The following is a 16096-nucleotide window of genomic DNA, read 5'->3' as shown; positions in this document are numbered from 1 at the left end:
TGTGTCCGCCGAGAACTAAAATAAATAAATAAATATTTAAAAAAATAAAAATAAACCATGATGGGGCTGGGGTTATAGCTCAGTTGGTAAATGCTTGCCTTGCATGTACTAGGCCCTGAATTCAAACCCCAGCACCATAAATAAATAAATAGATAAACTGTGATGAGCTGGGGTTGTTGCTCAGTGGTAGAGCGCTTGCCTCACATGGGTGAGGCACAGGGTTTGATCCTCAGCACCACATAAAAATAAATAAAATAAGTATTTAAAAAAAAAAACTGCAATGGCAGAGCAGGTGTTACACAAAAGCATTAGTGGATTCCTGCTATATTGCTCACCAGGGAAGGGGTGGGTGGATTCTGGAATTCTCTGGAGGTTTCTGGACTGGTGTGAGTCCAGAGGCTGAGGTAGCATACCTAGAGGCCTGACTCTAAATTTTTGCTGTTTTACTGCTTTTCAGCACCATAGCTCCTTGAAGCCACGGCCAGGAGGCCTAAATTCTTCCACATCTATTCCTGCCCTTTTGTTTATAGAATAAGCATCATTGCTTCTTTGATTTCATCCTATCTTTTCACACAGGAGGAAGTTGCCACTCAGAAGTTATTGGGTTTGTGCCCAAGGTCACATGGCTGTTTATCAGTGGAGTGACTGCCAGAATAAGAATCCAAGGCCTCCTATTTTTAGCCTGGGCTGTTGGAGAGGAGCATGAGGTGACTGGCTAAAATGGACTGATCCTCTTACATTGGTGTCCTTAGGCCTAAATGAAGACTAGGTTTGAGACTAAAGTGGAAGATAAATAATAAGATATTAAAGTGCCAGTGGAAAAGCAGCTATAGGACTTTATGAAGTCAAAAGGAACATGGATGCCCAGAGAGAAAAGGTGCCTTAAAAAATCTCAGTGCTTCGTTGAAGGATCCTTAGTTCCAAGAGATGAGCAGAGGGTACACAACATAATCAGATGGTTATTAATCTCCTCACCAAAGCACTTGGCCATTGCAGGCTTTCTTCTTGTTGCTGTTATTATTGCAGTGCTGGGAATCGAACCCAGGGCCTCCCGCCTACTAGGCAAGGGCTCTACCAACAGACTTTGTCCCCAGGCTAGGCTGTCCTGTTTAAAGAAATCTTCCAGAAAAGAAGAACCTTGCTAGACAAAGAGGAGAAGTCAGGATATTCCGGAGATAGCCAGAGTCTGTTTTGTGAAGAAAACAAAACAAAAAAACTAGGAAGATGAAGGGAGTAAATGTTTGGGTCCAAGCAGTAAAAACGGGGCTACTGTCCATAATGTTCTCTAAAAATGTTATTTTTCACTTATTGATGATTGGGGATTAAGTTGGAATCTTCTCCCTGGCCTTTGCCAAGCCATTTCTTTAGGTACAAGAGCTTTCCAAGCACCAAGCTCCATTTAATCCTCTAGTTCTTTCCACAACTCGGGAATCAGCTAACCAATATGTTGCCACTCTTACCAGTATAAGAAAAATTCTGTAATCTGTAAGGGAAATAGAAATGGTAAATTTAAGAATACTGACAATTATTTAAAGTTCCTTGGGGCCTTAACATTCATTTCATGGGTCCAGAGCAGGCCTAGGCCCTCCCCCAGCCATGGAAAAACCGCAATATTGGGGAGGGAGACAGGAGGTTTGGGGGAGGAATAAAAGCAGCAGAAGGTCATAAATGAGGGATTCAAGAACAGCTTCTGCTAGCTAATTGTGTCTAATTTTAAGCAAATCATCAACTCCCCAGGCTTCCAAATCCCTATCTGTAAATTCTGGTGACCTGACTCAGTTTTCTTCCTTCCAGAGATAAAATTCTATTTAAAATTTTCCAGTTCCAGAGCAAGCATCAAGACGGTGTCCAAAGGGAAACCAGCTGCATCTCAGTAACATTCCACTCTTAAGCCTTTAGAAAAAGAAGCAAAAAAGATAAATCAGGAACAGCTTTGACAGAGTCAGTGGACAACACCTGCTGAAACTGGCCCTGCTTTAAGGGAGTTGGGAGATGAAAGACGGGGGGCTAACACAGGAGCCCCCCTGGCCAGCACCCCATCCCTTCACAACCACTACTGTCATTTACAGGAGCCAAAGGGCTTTTGCTAATAAAAACATTTAAAAATAAAACAAAGTATCAATTCTCCCACTTTCTTTGTCATTATTCAGTTGCCATCCCAACCTGTGCAGGGTCACAAGGCTTCCTCTCTTGGAAGCTGATGCCTAAAACAGGGCAGTTTGAGGCTGGGGTGACTCAGGGGTGGAGGGAGGCCCTGGGGTCCATCCCAGCACTCAAGGGAGGCACTTTGCAGGTTCCAGGTAAGATCCTGTTGGTAAGCAAGGGGCGAGAAGGTGGCGTCATCACTGTGTCCTTGATGCCAAGCTCCAGTCCTATGCCCCGATTGAGTGCTCCATCTTGAGCCACCGGCTTGTTTCTCTTCTAAAAGGCCTGGCAGCAGCTAGGTCACCCTGAGACCCCCTTCTGGTCAGAACCCGGACTAATTATGATATTGCCAGTTATTGGTGATGAGTGAGTTCTGCTTCCTCACAATGTGAAGTCTGAACCTTAGAGCATCTCACGGAGGCAAGGATATGAAGCAGGGTTTATTTAAAAAGCACTGGACTCCTAACACAGACTCCTGCCTGGAGGGAGAAGGGGCCATAGCTGGTACCCTGGTGTGCCAAGAAGGGAGGCTGCCCTCTTTATCTGTCCCAGGGTCCTTTGTCCTCCTGCTCTCCTCCTTCCTGCGGGTGTGACGAGGCCTAGGAAGTGCTGGTGGGGTGGCCTAAAGGTAGGGGGAAGGGCAGGGTGGACAGCCCTGGACACAGTAAACCACAGCTTCAGGACTCCCTGTAGGGAGGGGCCCTCTTGGGACAGGTGACCTCAGCAACAGGCAGGGGCAGGGTCTGGATCAGGGTGGAGGAAGGGCTCCCAGGAGTTAACATTTTAATCCCTCAGGGGACGTTCTCCGACTTCCCCCCACTCACTCAAAATTAGCCTCCTTGATCCGACCAGACTCAGTTTACCTGTCTATACTGCCTGCCTGCCTAATTCTGGCTTCAATTACACCTGGTGACCTCCAAAGCGTGTTTCCATAAAGATACAGCATTGGATAATTAGCAGGGATGGTGTGTTCATTTTTAATGACGGGGCAAGAAAGGAGGAGGGCAAAATGACACGGAGGGGCAGCGAGAGGCTCCTCCGGGGCAAGACCAGAGCCCACGTGCGGGACCCCCAAAACATGGCGACCGGAAAGACTAGGCTCCTTCTAGCTGCGCCCTGCCCCCACCCGGGTACGACTGCAGTGCTGGGGGTGGGGCACGCCTGCGCACTGAGGCGCTGCGTCAACCGCCGCAGCTCACGGCCAGGACCGGCTGGAGCCGGTTAGAACAGGCAGCGCCCGCCCGCGAGCCGGCGCCTCACAAAGGGAGGGCGGCTCATGGACCTCGTATCCTTGCGCGGCGCGCCTGCAGCCCCTCCCCCGGCCTTTGTCCCCTGCGGAAGGGGCCGCAGCTGGCTCTGGGCTTCCGGGCGCTCCCCTCCCCCGCCTCCTCTGAGGCCGAGGACTCAGGAAACGGAGGGCCCCGCCGCCGCAATTGGGTGCAAACTCGTGTTGGGGAGCTGCGCGGGTGCCGAGATCTCTCCAAGAGCCCCTGAAGCAGCTCCAGGGAGAGTTCTGTTTAAATAAAAGTTCTCAAACCGCAATAAAAAGCTTTGGGGTTTACAAAAATCCTTTCTTTTTGCTGTCCGCCCCTCCCCCGCATAAGGCACGATCAGAGTGAAGTAGGGGATGATACAGAATCCGTGGAGCCACCCCCTGCGCCAGCGCAGGAGCAGGGGTTTGTAAGCAATGGGGGTCCCGGAACTGCTTTCCCTCGAGGCAAGGCCGGCTCCTCCTGCGGGGGGACTTTGAAAAGGTGGCGATGTGGCTGTGGGTAATTGTGAGGCTGGAGGCTTAGGACGACTGAAGGGGGCCGGGAAGCGGGCTTAGGGAGGAAGGTGCAGGGGTCCGGCGGCGTTGACGGGGTCAGAGCCCTCCCAGGCCTCCGCCCGGGACAGTCCCTACAAGTGGGTGTTTTCATGCCGTGACTCCCAAATAAGCCGGGGGGCTTCTCGAATGAGTCAAACCGTGTGCTGTCCGCTGAGCGCCGAGGCGCAGGGTTTGGCTCTGGGAGAAACCATTTTGTTCCTGCCGTTTGCTTGCTAACGCCCAGTTACAAAATGGAGATTAAGCCATTTCAAACCCAATCCGACCTTCCTCCAAAGGACTGTAAACTACCTACGGTACCGAGAAAACAGGAAAGGTGGTTTTGAGAGCTAATTTTAGACGTCCCAAGGAATAGTTTCTGTGAACTTCTGGATAAAGGACTTAAATGTAATAGTCATTTCTTTAATTAGCCTAAATTGTAAGCTTAAATCTACTTGCAAGTGGTTCTTAAGTATTTCTGGGTATTAGTTTTCATTCAAGTTCCATACATTGTAAAGAAAAATCCAGAAAGTTTAGAAGTCAGAGTCTATTTTTAGTCCTGCAGAGGAACTATTTTTCCTTCCCTCACAAAGGTGGCGGAGGGCTACTTGGTTCCGGCTGTGTGAGTTGTCAGTGGCCTATAAATACGCCTCTCCCGGCTCTGCGGCAGGCATTCAGGCAGCGAGCGCAGAGAGAGCACAGGAGGTGGCAGCACAGCTTGAGGAAGCGACAGATAAGTTTTTCTATCTAAAAGGAAAAGATAGTAACTAGGATAATTTTATCAGACATAAATAGGGAATAGCTTTCTAAAATAATGCTTAGCGTTAAGTTCTTGAAGTAATTTTAATGCCATTTAAAAAGATTTTGAGGAAACTAGGCTTTAAAAGCTTGAGAAAGGAAGAAAGAAGAAAAGTGTTTGTACATGGCAGATTGAGGCGAAGCTTCTTAATAGAGTAAAAAAAGGATTTGAAAGAAGTTGTCTAGAGGATTGCAGAGTCCTTAATAAAAGCCTTTAGTTGAAGTGCAGCCGTGTAAACTAACATTAAAGCGATTTAAACAGAATCTAAGCCTCGTTTAAAAGAGTGAAGCTGTAGGTGGTGAAAAGTCATTTAAAAGTATAGTATAGGTGATAATTGGAAGGCTTTAAAAGGTTAAATTGAAGGTGGTTAAGATGCCTTCATGGCGGAGGAAAGATTTGCGTCATTCGAAGCCTAGTTAATCTTAAAAGCATTACTTAAAAAAAAAAACCCATGAAAATGGGAAGATAATAGGTTAAAAGTAATTTGGAGAAAGAAGATTAGAAATTTGAAGTGGAAAACTTTGAAGACAGAAGTACAGGAAGGTGAAGAAGAGATAGAGAAGATGTAGGAAGACAATTTTAAACCCACAAAATAGGAAGCAAAAGAAAACTAGGAGGAAAAAAGCAACTAAGGGTGAATGTACAAACCTTAGAAGAAAACTAGAAGATAGAAACAAGATAGAAAATGGTTGAAAATGTCAAGTAAAGGTATTTCAGATAGAAAATGCAAGAAGCTAAGACATCTGTTGGATACAGACATTCAAGATAGAAAAAGGTAGAAGAGAAGTTTGAAGTCGAATATTGGATAAAATAGAAGAACAAGGAAATTATTAGTAATTTTTTCAAAAAGCCCATCAACTTTAATTTCTGGTGGTGCAGAAATTAGAAGTCTCAGATGAGAGTGTTCAAATTTGTAGACGAGCCAATTTAGAAAACGTTAAACTAGAAGGAAATTGGTTTAAAACCACATCAAAAAATTAAAAGGACTAAAGTAATTATAAAAACTAAGGCAGAATGCTTTTGGAAGACTTGAATTTAAAAGGCTTTAGATCCAGTAGTTTAGTTTGCTTTGAAAAATGTAAAGGACTTTGATTACTCAAGTATTTCAAGATCAAGAATAATGTGTTTGCATTGGACTTTGAGCTAAGATGATTTGTAAAATTATGAGGACTAGCGTTAATTGGCAGCTGACCCAGGTGCTACACAGAAGTGGATGCAGTGAACCTAGGAAGACAGGATTCCAGGAGCCAGTGTTTGAAGCTAGGACTGAGGAGCAAGCAGCAGTTCGTGGTGAAGATAGGAAAGAGTCCAGGAACCGGTGCGGTTTGGTGAAGGAAGCTAGGAAGAAGGAAGGAGCCCTAACGATTTGTGGTGAAGCTAGGAAGGCATTCGAGGAAGGAGCAGCCAGTGCGATTTGGTGCTGAAGCTAGCTGGCGTCTTTGGCTTGTCAACTACCGCGGAGGAGGCGAGCATGCATTGCGGAGAATAGCTAGCCGACCCTAGACCAGCATGGCAGTTTGCGAGGCTCCGGGGAGAGCGAGTGGTGTGGTAAAAGTCCGGGCGGTCGGCGATGTGGTTTATATTGTAACTTGAGCGTGGTAACTTTATTTACTTGTTTCCTAATGATAATGGGGGAGTTGTACCTCTGGAGAGGGATTTTCGTGGGGGTGTGTGTATGCATATAGGCCGATTTCCGGGTGTTGTAGGTTTTTCTTTTTCAGGCTTATGTTCTCATCTTTGTCTGAAGCTTTTGAGGGCAGACTGCCAAGGCCTCCAGAAATGGTAGATGGCAAGTTTTTTTTTTTCCACCAGTGTGAAGGAAAAGTGAATTTTACAGAACGTACAACTTCAAGCAGCTTGTTTTTAGTTGGCAATGAAGTATTTGGTGAATAGATGACTTATTTTCTTTTTCCTCACCCTGAATTAGTTTTGTAAATGAGTCTGGGTGTTAATTGGGGGGGAAGTTTTTCTTTTTTGTGGTGGGGATGGCGAAATGTTTTTGAGTTTTTTTCCCCTTAGGTCTTTCTAGACTCCTAAAGGCAAATGACTCCAGGTAACAGAAAAAGAAAATCCAGTATCAGGATAATCAGAACACCACAGGTTTACAATTTCTAGAAACTAGATCCACGAGTAGCTCTCACTTTGGAGGAGCTGTCCTTTGGAGAAATGGCTGGTAGTTAACTCTTTCTTTCCCCCCTTAATCAGACTTCTAAAGTGTTTTAACCCCTTAAACTTGTTATTACTGAAAGTATTTGGGGATGGTCTTTAACAGGGAAGAGAGGGGGTGGGGGAGCAAATGTTTTCTTTCTAAGATTTTCCACAGATGCTATAGTACTATTGGCAAACTGGTTAGAGAAGGCATGTACTGCTATGCTGTTGGCACGAACACCTTCAGGGATTGGAGCAGCTTTTATCCTTGGAAGAGTTTTCCCAATTGAAGCTGAAAAGTACAGCACAGTGCAGCTTTGGTTCATAATCAGTCAACTCAGGAGAACTTCAGAAGCGCTTGACTAGGCCAAATGTTGAAGTTAAGTTTCCAAAGTAATTTAAAATACTCATTAAAGGGGAGGGGAAATTTTTGGCAATTAGTTGGCAGTGGTCTATTGTGGTTGGGGTGGGGGGGGGTTAGGTAATTGTTTAGTTTATGATTTCAGATAATTCATGCCAGAGAACTTTAAATACTTAGGATGGAAAACTAAAGAACTCTACTTCCAAGTTGGCAAGTAACTCCCAATCATTTAGTTTTTTTCCACCAATTTTGGAATTGGGCATCCTGGGAAGATTTCACTGGGTGTACCAGTGCATTATTAATTTCGGCAAGGATAGTAAATCATGGTATGGTATCTGTTCCCCTGTGTAGGTCTTGGGGAAGTGTTGGATTGGGGGTTGGTCTAGCTTATTGGAATGACATTGAATAGCAACAGTCTTGGGGAATTTTTAAAGCTTAATTTTGGATATAGATGGTAGTGTGTGGTTCTCTTTTGGAATTTTTTTCAGGTGATTTAATGTAACTTAATACTACTATAGGAACTTCAGAGCAAAGGAAGTGGCTTAATGATCCTGAAGGGATTTCTTCTGATGGTAGCTTTTATATTATCAAGTAAGATCCTGTTTTCAGTTGTGTGAGCAAGTTTTTCTAGTGTAGGAAAAATTTTTCCTTTGGCAAAACAAGATGTAAAGGTATGAAATTTTGCGAATTGTATCTTAAACTTGTAACTATTTGTAAATCATAACTTATTAAGAATTGTGATACTTAAATGTCTCTTAGAGGGTGGGCATTTGATGAGGGAGGGGAAACCTTTTTTTTTCTGTAGACTTTTTTCAGATAACATCCACTGAGTCATAACAAGCCTGGCAGTATGATGGCCTAGATGCAGAGGGAACAGCTCCTTGGTGAATGATAAGTAAAGGCAGAAAAGATTATGTCATACCTCCATTGGGGAATAAGCATAACCCTGAGATCTTACTACTGATGAAAATATTGTCTGCATATAAAAAAGAGAAAGCTACCAATTTAAAGTTTTATGGAATCTACCATTTAAAAATTATGGCTTATTGAGCTATATTCTCAAAAGAATTGATGAGAAACATGAAGATCAAATGTCCATCTCAAAACACTGCTTTTACAAAAGCAGAATAAAATGGAAAGAAATGAAAATGATTATACTACATTGTTCCTGAAGTAAAAGAAGCTGAAATAATTGAGTTGGGATCAAGTGGATATGAAAGGAGGCTGTGCTGTGTGCCAATCTTTCGTTTGCCTCAGACAGGTTTCTCTTCCGTTATCAGAAGAGTTGCTTCATTTCATCTGGGAGCAGAAAACAGCAGGCAGCTGTTCACAGATAAGTTTAACTTGCATCTGCAGTATTGCATGGTTAGGGATAAGTGCTTATTTATAAGAAGGTGTTGAACCTGGCACTCTTTCCTGACCCCTTCCTTAGGGGGGATAACAGGATTGTGAGACATTTCCCCATCTAGCCTTTTTAAATTGTGCCTTGTGCCTGTGGGCTTCCATGATGGGATGGTATACCTCACTCAGAGGCATTTGCACCATAATTCCTTAAAAGCCTCTTAAGTGACCAGTGCCTTAGTCATAATGCTTAATAAAACAAAGGAAATATTTTTAACATTGAATCTATAAAACCCTAAAAGGGATAGCATAATATACTGTTAAGAGTCAGCTATGTTAATTTTGATAAAATTTTCATGTTACCTTACAATGTATATCGTGCCTAAAACCATTAAGTCGTATAAATTAATAAAATATTTTATTAGAGAATGTATGCTTTTAGAAAGCTGTCTCCTTATTTAAATAAAATATTGTTTGTCTGTAGTTAGTGTTGGGGCAATCTTGGGGGGTATTCTTCTCTAATCTTTCAGAAACTTTGTCTTCGAACACTTTAATGGACAAGATCAGAATTGAGCGGAAGACCGAATTTTAACTTTAAGGCAGGAAAGACCAATTTTATTCTTCATAAAATGATGAGCATTTAATTAATAATTCCAGGCACATGACAATAGAGACCCTTAAATAAGGAATAAATACCTTTTAGACAGGTGGGAGATACAGATCAGAATAAAAGGTAACTACACATTTTGTTTCCAGATAGCCAGGGGCCTATAAGTTGACAGTGATTAAACTAGAATAAGATGATTTTTCCACATTTCCATAGTTTGCATGTTAACTTTAAATGCTTATAATCATCTCATCAATTGTTGGCAAATGTTTTACACAATTCAGCTAGGCATTGGGGGCATGTGGGTTTTTTAAGAATTTTCCTTTGCAGAGGCTTCATTTCATCCTTCATGAAGCTGTTCAGGATTTTGACTTGCATATGAGTGCTTGGCTCTGCCTTCTGCTAGTGAGTGTGAGACCTTGCAGTGAGTGTATCAGTATACTCAAATTTTCCTGGAATTTGGAGGGAAGGGAGGAGGGGATGGGGCTTACTTGTTTTAGCTTCTTTTTTTACAGACTACAGAGAAAATGCAGTTGTCTTGACCTCAGGTCTGTCTATTCTTTTGGCAAGTAATAATGCAGTACTGTTCTGATCTGCTGCTATTAGAATGCATTGTGAAACGACTGGAGTATGATTAAAAAGTTGTGTTTCCCCAATGCTTGGAGTAGTGATTGTTGAAGGAAAATCCATGAGTGATAAAAAAGGCTGAGTGTTGAGGAAATTTCTGCAGCTTTAAGTAATCCATGTTTGTGATTGAAGCCAAGTACCTTTTGCTGTGCTGCTTTAGGTAAAATGCTTTTTGTTCTTTCTGGTAGGGGGGTGGGGGGACACTGAAGCCTTTAGTCTTTTTCAGATTCCACCTTAAAATCAGTGACAAGAATAAATTCAAACAAGCAACTCTTCAAGAAATTTTACTGGCAAGTGGAAATGTTTTGAACAGTTCAGTAGTCGTCAGTGCATTGTCTTTGTGTGGGTTTCTCTCCCCCTCCCCTTGGTCTTAATTCTTACATACAGGAACATTGAGAACAGCAGACATACGTATGCGAAGGGCCAGAGAAGCCAGACTCAGTAAGGAAAAAATAGCCTATTTACTTTAAGTAAACAAATCAAATATTTCATTTTAAATGTGGGGATTGGGAACTACTAGTCTTTCAGATGGTATTCTTCAGACTATAAAAGGAACTTCCAGTTGATTTTCACCAGTGGACAAATTGAGGACAACAGGTGAATAAGCTTTTTCTATTTTTACATACAAAGATTAGTTATGGGTAAATGACTCAGTGTTGAACAGACTTCAGCTTTATGCTGGAGTCAGTAGCATGTGATCAAGTTGTGTGTTGGCCTTGGGGGTGGAGGGGTGAGGTGGGCGCTAAGCCTTTTTTTAAGATTTTTCAGGTACCCCTCACTAAGGCATCGAAGGCTTAAAGTAGGACAACTGGAGCCTTCCTGTGGCAAGAGACAACAAAGCGCTATTATACTAAGGTCAAGAGTGGTTTCGGCCTCAACCTAATTTTTATTAGCAATGAGGACTTGCCTCAACACCTTCTGGCGTGCAGCATCCAGAAGAATGCTCCTGGGCTTACCTTAATATTTGAATAGCTGTTTTTATAGCAGCTTATGAAAAAGCCCAGATCTCAGTGGTGTTTGAGGGGAGGGAAAGGGGGAAAGCGGGCAACCAGTTTTCCCTAGCTTTTCCAGAACCTGTTTAAAGCAAGGTCTCCCCACAAGTGACTTCTCTGCCACATCGCCACCCCCTGCCTTTGGCCTAGCACAGACCCTTCACCTCTCACCTCGATGCAGCCAGTAGCTTGGATCCTTGTGGGCATGCTGCATAATCGGTTTCAAGGTAACCATGGTGCTGAGGTCTGGTGGGTTGCACTACTTTAGAAGAGGCCGCTAATCTATAAATTTTTAACAGAATATTAAAACCACAGAAATAGCTGGTTTTTATGTATATACACTTATCCAGTGACTAAAACCAACTTAAACCAGTACATAGAGAAATGTCAAGAATGTAATATTGGGTGGGAACATGACTTGTCAGCTTAAGAAGATAGGCTTTAGCAGTGGAGAGGACTGCTGGGTGGGATTGCAAAAATTCTCTGCTAAGACTTTTTCAGGTGAATATAACAGACTTGGCCAAGCTAGCATCTTAGCGGAAGCAGATTCTCCAGTGCTCTTCAGTAGGGTTGTAAAAGGTTTTTCTTTTCCTGAGAAAACAAATTTTTGTTTTCTCAGGTTTTGCTTTTTGGCCTTTCCCTAGCTTAAAAAAAAAAAGCAAAAGATGCTGGTGGTTGGCACTCCTGGCTTCCAGGACGGGGTTCAAATCCCTGCAGCGTCTTTGCTTAATTCTTAATATCTGTCTTTAGGAGGTGCTGTCTCAGAAGGTGGGAATGCCTCAGAACTATACATAGCTTTTTTTTTTTTTTGTTAACACATATTTTTTAGTTGTAGATGGACATAATACCTGTATGCCTCATGCATGCTAGGCAAGCACTGTACCACTGAGCCACAACCCCAACCCTATACATAGCTTTGTTGTTTGTCTGAAGTCTGACTGGGTTGTAGATTGTTTTCATGTGAGTATCTGATAACTGTTGTCTTTTTCAGGTAATCCTGCATCTAGTGCTTGGATAAGCCCCATTTTGTGAAATAAAAAAACTGAAAAGCGCTATACCAGTGTGTTTCCTTTGTTTATAAGCCTTTTATGTTCAAATGTGCCATAACTTATCTGTATAAAGTACACTGAAAGTTCAGCCAGTCCAGTGACACATGCTGTAGTCGCAGCAACTCAGTGGAAGCAGAAGGGAAGGATGGTGAGTTCAAAGCCAGTCTTAGCAAAAGTGAGGGTGCACTAAGCAACTGAGACCTTGTCTCAAATACAGTAGGGTTGGGAGTTAAATCCCCAGCATCCCCCCCCCCCCCCAGATGTCTTGAGTGCGAAAAGATGGGTGATGGTAGCCTTGACTGCTGTTTTAATTTGTGGTTAAATAAACAACTGTAGGGATTACAGTGTAATATTTAAATAGGGAAAGGGACTTGGGGATGAAAGGTTGAGGGTAGTGGGAAGGGAATAAATTAACATTTTGAAGTAGCAGTGGTTCAGGCTCTGTTCTGCTCCTTGTAAACACGGTCAGCCAACTACTCTGGTCACCAAGCTATTGGGTCTCCATAAACCCTATGATTTTGTGTTCTGTTGGGATACTGACAGCATGTTTGTGGGAGAACTGGCCTGTACCCCAGGTTTGGTGGTCCTCCCACTCTGCATCTACAATTACTTTTTTTAAACTAGGAATTGAACTTATTTTTAGGGCCTATGCTAAATTGCTGAGGCAGGCTTTAAATTTGATCCTCAGGCCTAAGCCTTCTGAGTTGCTGTTAATTGGCATGTGCTACCACTCCTAGCTCTTCACCTCCAACTTCCCCTCCTGTGTGCTCCTTCCTGTTGCTGCTCAGACCCCAGTCCTGGAGTGTAATGCCCATTTCAGTAAATCAGCCACACCTTGGAGAGGTTGGGCAAATGAAGTTGAACCCAGCACCCTCCCAACCCAGGGGCAGGGTGTGGACTAGGGATGGCAGGCCCTAAGCAGACATCTTTGAACACAGCAAGGCCTTGCCCAGTGCATTTGTGCACACCTGTAATCCCAGCCTGACCAATCACCCTAGAGCTGAGGGTGGAGCTCTGGGTGAGAACACCTGGGTTCAATCCCTTTATTGCCGGACATTGGCAAAGGTGAAAGGAAACTGCTGGATTTGAATTCTAATCGGTCTCCAATATGTGATCCTCTGCCACTTTTCTCAGTGTCAAGTGCCCTCACAAGGAGGAGAAATGGCTCAGACAGGTCAGTCAGGTTTGCAGACCAACTCTGACCTTTTCCCTTGAGGTGATATAATGGGAGGGGGGACCACCTCTCCCTATTTAGGGGAGAAGTGGAAGTAGACACCGCATAGCACCCTGTCCTGGATAAGGGTCCATTCTGAACTGGTGTACAGCCTCAGGGTCTTCTGGAGTAAGTTCCTTGTATTTCCAGAACCTTCAGCTCTGAAGGAACAAAGACTTACTTCACTATAGAACAAATTAGTATGAGCAGGAGCTTGGAATTTGCTAAGGGCTCTGTGATTCCTAGTGTTGGCCAGGATTGGAAATGTAAAGAGACAGATAAGAGTGAGCATAGGAAGGGGCAAAAAAGTACTAGCCCAGAAGCCACATCCACCATCTGAGTGCAAAAAGGGAAGGGAGAGCTAAAATTTCCCAGAAGGTTATGCTCAGGTCAAAGGGCCTGATTTTAATATAAACAGACCCCAGGTATGTCCTTTTTTGTGCTGCTCTTGGTATACAAAGGGCACTCACTTTTTTGGATTTCATTTTAATAATCCTGAATTTAAACAGCCCCACTATTCCCTAGCCTCTCCAAGCCCTTCCTCTCAAGGCCCAGGCCTGCAAGGGCTGGTTGGTATAGACCCAGCAGCAGATCTCTGGTTTTAGTAAATGGATAAAATTGGGAAAGGAAGGATTTAGGGAGAAGGGAGGCAACAGGGTTTAGGGGGAAATTTAGGAGGGTCTACCTGGGTTGTTGATTCAGAAGTCCTGAAAATCAAGAAGTCGTGTGTCAGATCCTGGATCCTGGCTCTCACCAGGTGGCAAACTTTGAAGATATAGCCTCCCCTGTCCAGGCCTCCGTTTTCCCACCTTTAAGTGGGGATAATGCCCTGTGTGCCAGGAAGAGTAGCCTTGGATCCAACAGGAAATGACTGGACTTTGCTTCCCTCTAGTGGATAAATGCGGTATTACACAGTCCTTGGACTATGTCGTTAAAATAATTTGGTTCAGCAAATATTTATTTTGCTGAGTAATATTCCATTGTGTGGATATTCCATAATTTTTCAGTCCATTCACCTGTGAGTGTAAGTTTGAGTTGGTTCCAGTTTTTTGGAAGTTATGAATAAAGCTGCTATAAATATTTCTGTACAAATCGGTGTGGAGAGTGTGGGGTTGTGGCTCAGTGGTAGAGCGCTTGCCTCGCACCTGTGAGGAACTGGGTTTGATCCTCAGCACCACATAAAAATAAATAAGTAAAATAAAGGTATTGTGGCCATCTACAACTATAAAAATATTTTTAAAAACATCTGTGTGGAGATATGCTTTCTTTTCTTGCTTGGGTTGCATGCTTCTCTTTTATAAAACCTGAGAATCGAACCCAGGGCCTCACATGTGCTAGGCAAACACTCTAACACTGAGCCACAACCCCAGCCCATGCTTTTTTTTTTTTTAATGAACAGAGACTGGGGGTGTAACTCAGTGGTGGAGAGCTTGCCTAGCATACATGAAGTCCCTGGGTTCAATCCTCAACACTATTTATTTGTTTTGTTTTTTTTAAAGGAACTTCTAAAGTGATTGTACCATTTTTGCATTCCCAACAACAGGGAAGTTCCAATCACTGTACATTTTCACCATTACTCGGTGGAGACTTGAATTTTACCTATTTTAGTGGATGTGTAGTGGTATGTTACTGTGATTTTTTTTTCTTTTTTCTTTTTTTAGTGTTTCTTGTCTTTATTTGGGGTGGGAGGGAGACAGGGTGAGAGAAGGTTGAGAATGGGTGACCTACTTTTCCTCAAACAGGAAGTACTGTCGTTCTGTGGCAGGTTCACCTGAAGGGACATATTGCATTTTAACAGCATCCACGACTGTTTTGTTGAATTTTGAAATGAGAAATTTTTTGTTCCTTTTGACACATAATGCACATTGGCATTAGATGAGTGGGTCTGGCATTTGTAAGGTGGACTGGCAGGAGTGGTTGCGTGCGCTCTGGCTGGCCCAGACTCATCAAGGGGCGGCTTGGCAGTGGAGGCAGTGGGCAGGGGCAGAAGACTCATCACAGGAACAGTGACTAGAGACGTGGGGGGTCAGGAGCAGGTGAAGGACAGGGCAGGCCAGTGCTGCCGACTCCAGGCAGGCAGCCTTTGAGGAGGGACAGAAGAGTAAGGATGAAGACAAGCCCAGCCAGTAAGGTCTGGGGGGGGGAGGCAAAGAGGGGAGGTGCCAGGGGCTCTAGATGGAGCAGTGAAGGTCTTTCAGTGACTGCTCTTCCCAGATGCCACCAGGGGTGATGTGCAGTGAGCGCTGCCTGGCAGGGGAAGGCTAAACCCAATTACAACAGCAGGGGTCAGGCTCTGCTGGAGACAGCGCAGTACCTCCAGCTCCCACAGCTGTCAGGCCCACAGGGACACCAAGGGCCAGCTGCAGATTTTTTTATTTTTTATTTTTTTCTTTTAGTTCTGGGAATTGAACCCAGGATCTTGTTCATGCTGGGCAAGCTCTTTACCACATTGAGCTCAAGCCCAACACTTTTCAATTTTTTTTTTGAGATTGGGTTCCACAAAGTCTCCCAGGATGGCCTGTAACTTGTGATTCTTCAGTTTTAGCCTCCTGAGTTGCTGGGATTGCAGGCATGTGCCTCTGTGCCCAGGGTTATTGTGATTTTCTGATGGTTTCATTTACATTGCCCTAATGACTAGTGAGCTGAGCATCTTCTCCTGTGCTTATTTGCCATTTATATATTTTCTTCCATGAAGTGTCTATTCCTTTTTTTGGCCAACGTTGTAATTGGGATGTTTATCTTTTTTGGAGTTGTAACAGCTTTTACATGTTCTAGATACAAGTCCTTTGTGACATACATGTTTATTTTTTGTTTTAGTGTCTTTGGAGAGTGGCAGGCTTTTAGTTTTTTTTTTTTTGGCGGGGGGTGTATTGGGCAGGTACCGGGAATTGACCTCAGGTGCACTGGACCACTGAGCCACATCCCCAGCCGTATTTTGTACTTTATTTAGAGACAGGGTCTCACTGAGTTTTTTAGAACCTCGCTGTTGCTGAGGCTGGCTTTGAACTCT

General features: G+C 43.7%; 1 long non-coding RNA gene across 1 annotated transcript; it reads left to right on the top strand.

The window, feature by feature from the left end:
• The first annotated feature begins 3797 nt into the window (after positions 1–3797).
• Positions 3798–11879, top strand: LOC139706852 (uncharacterized). Its single transcript, XR_011708501.1, has 2 exons — positions 3798–7928; positions 8063–11879. It is a non-coding gene; the product is annotated as an uncharacterized lncRNA (long non-coding RNA).
• Positions 11880–16096: the final 4217 nt, after the last annotated feature.

Source organism: Marmota flaviventris, chromosome 9 (assembly GCF_047511675.1).
Source record: "Marmota flaviventris isolate mMarFla1 chromosome 9, mMarFla1.hap1, whole genome shotgun sequence".
Classification (NCBI taxonomy): domain Eukaryota; kingdom Metazoa; phylum Chordata; class Mammalia; order Rodentia; family Sciuridae; genus Marmota; species Marmota flaviventris.
Note: the sequence above shows the minus strand (reverse complement) of the source record. Positions and strands in the feature narration are given on the sequence as shown.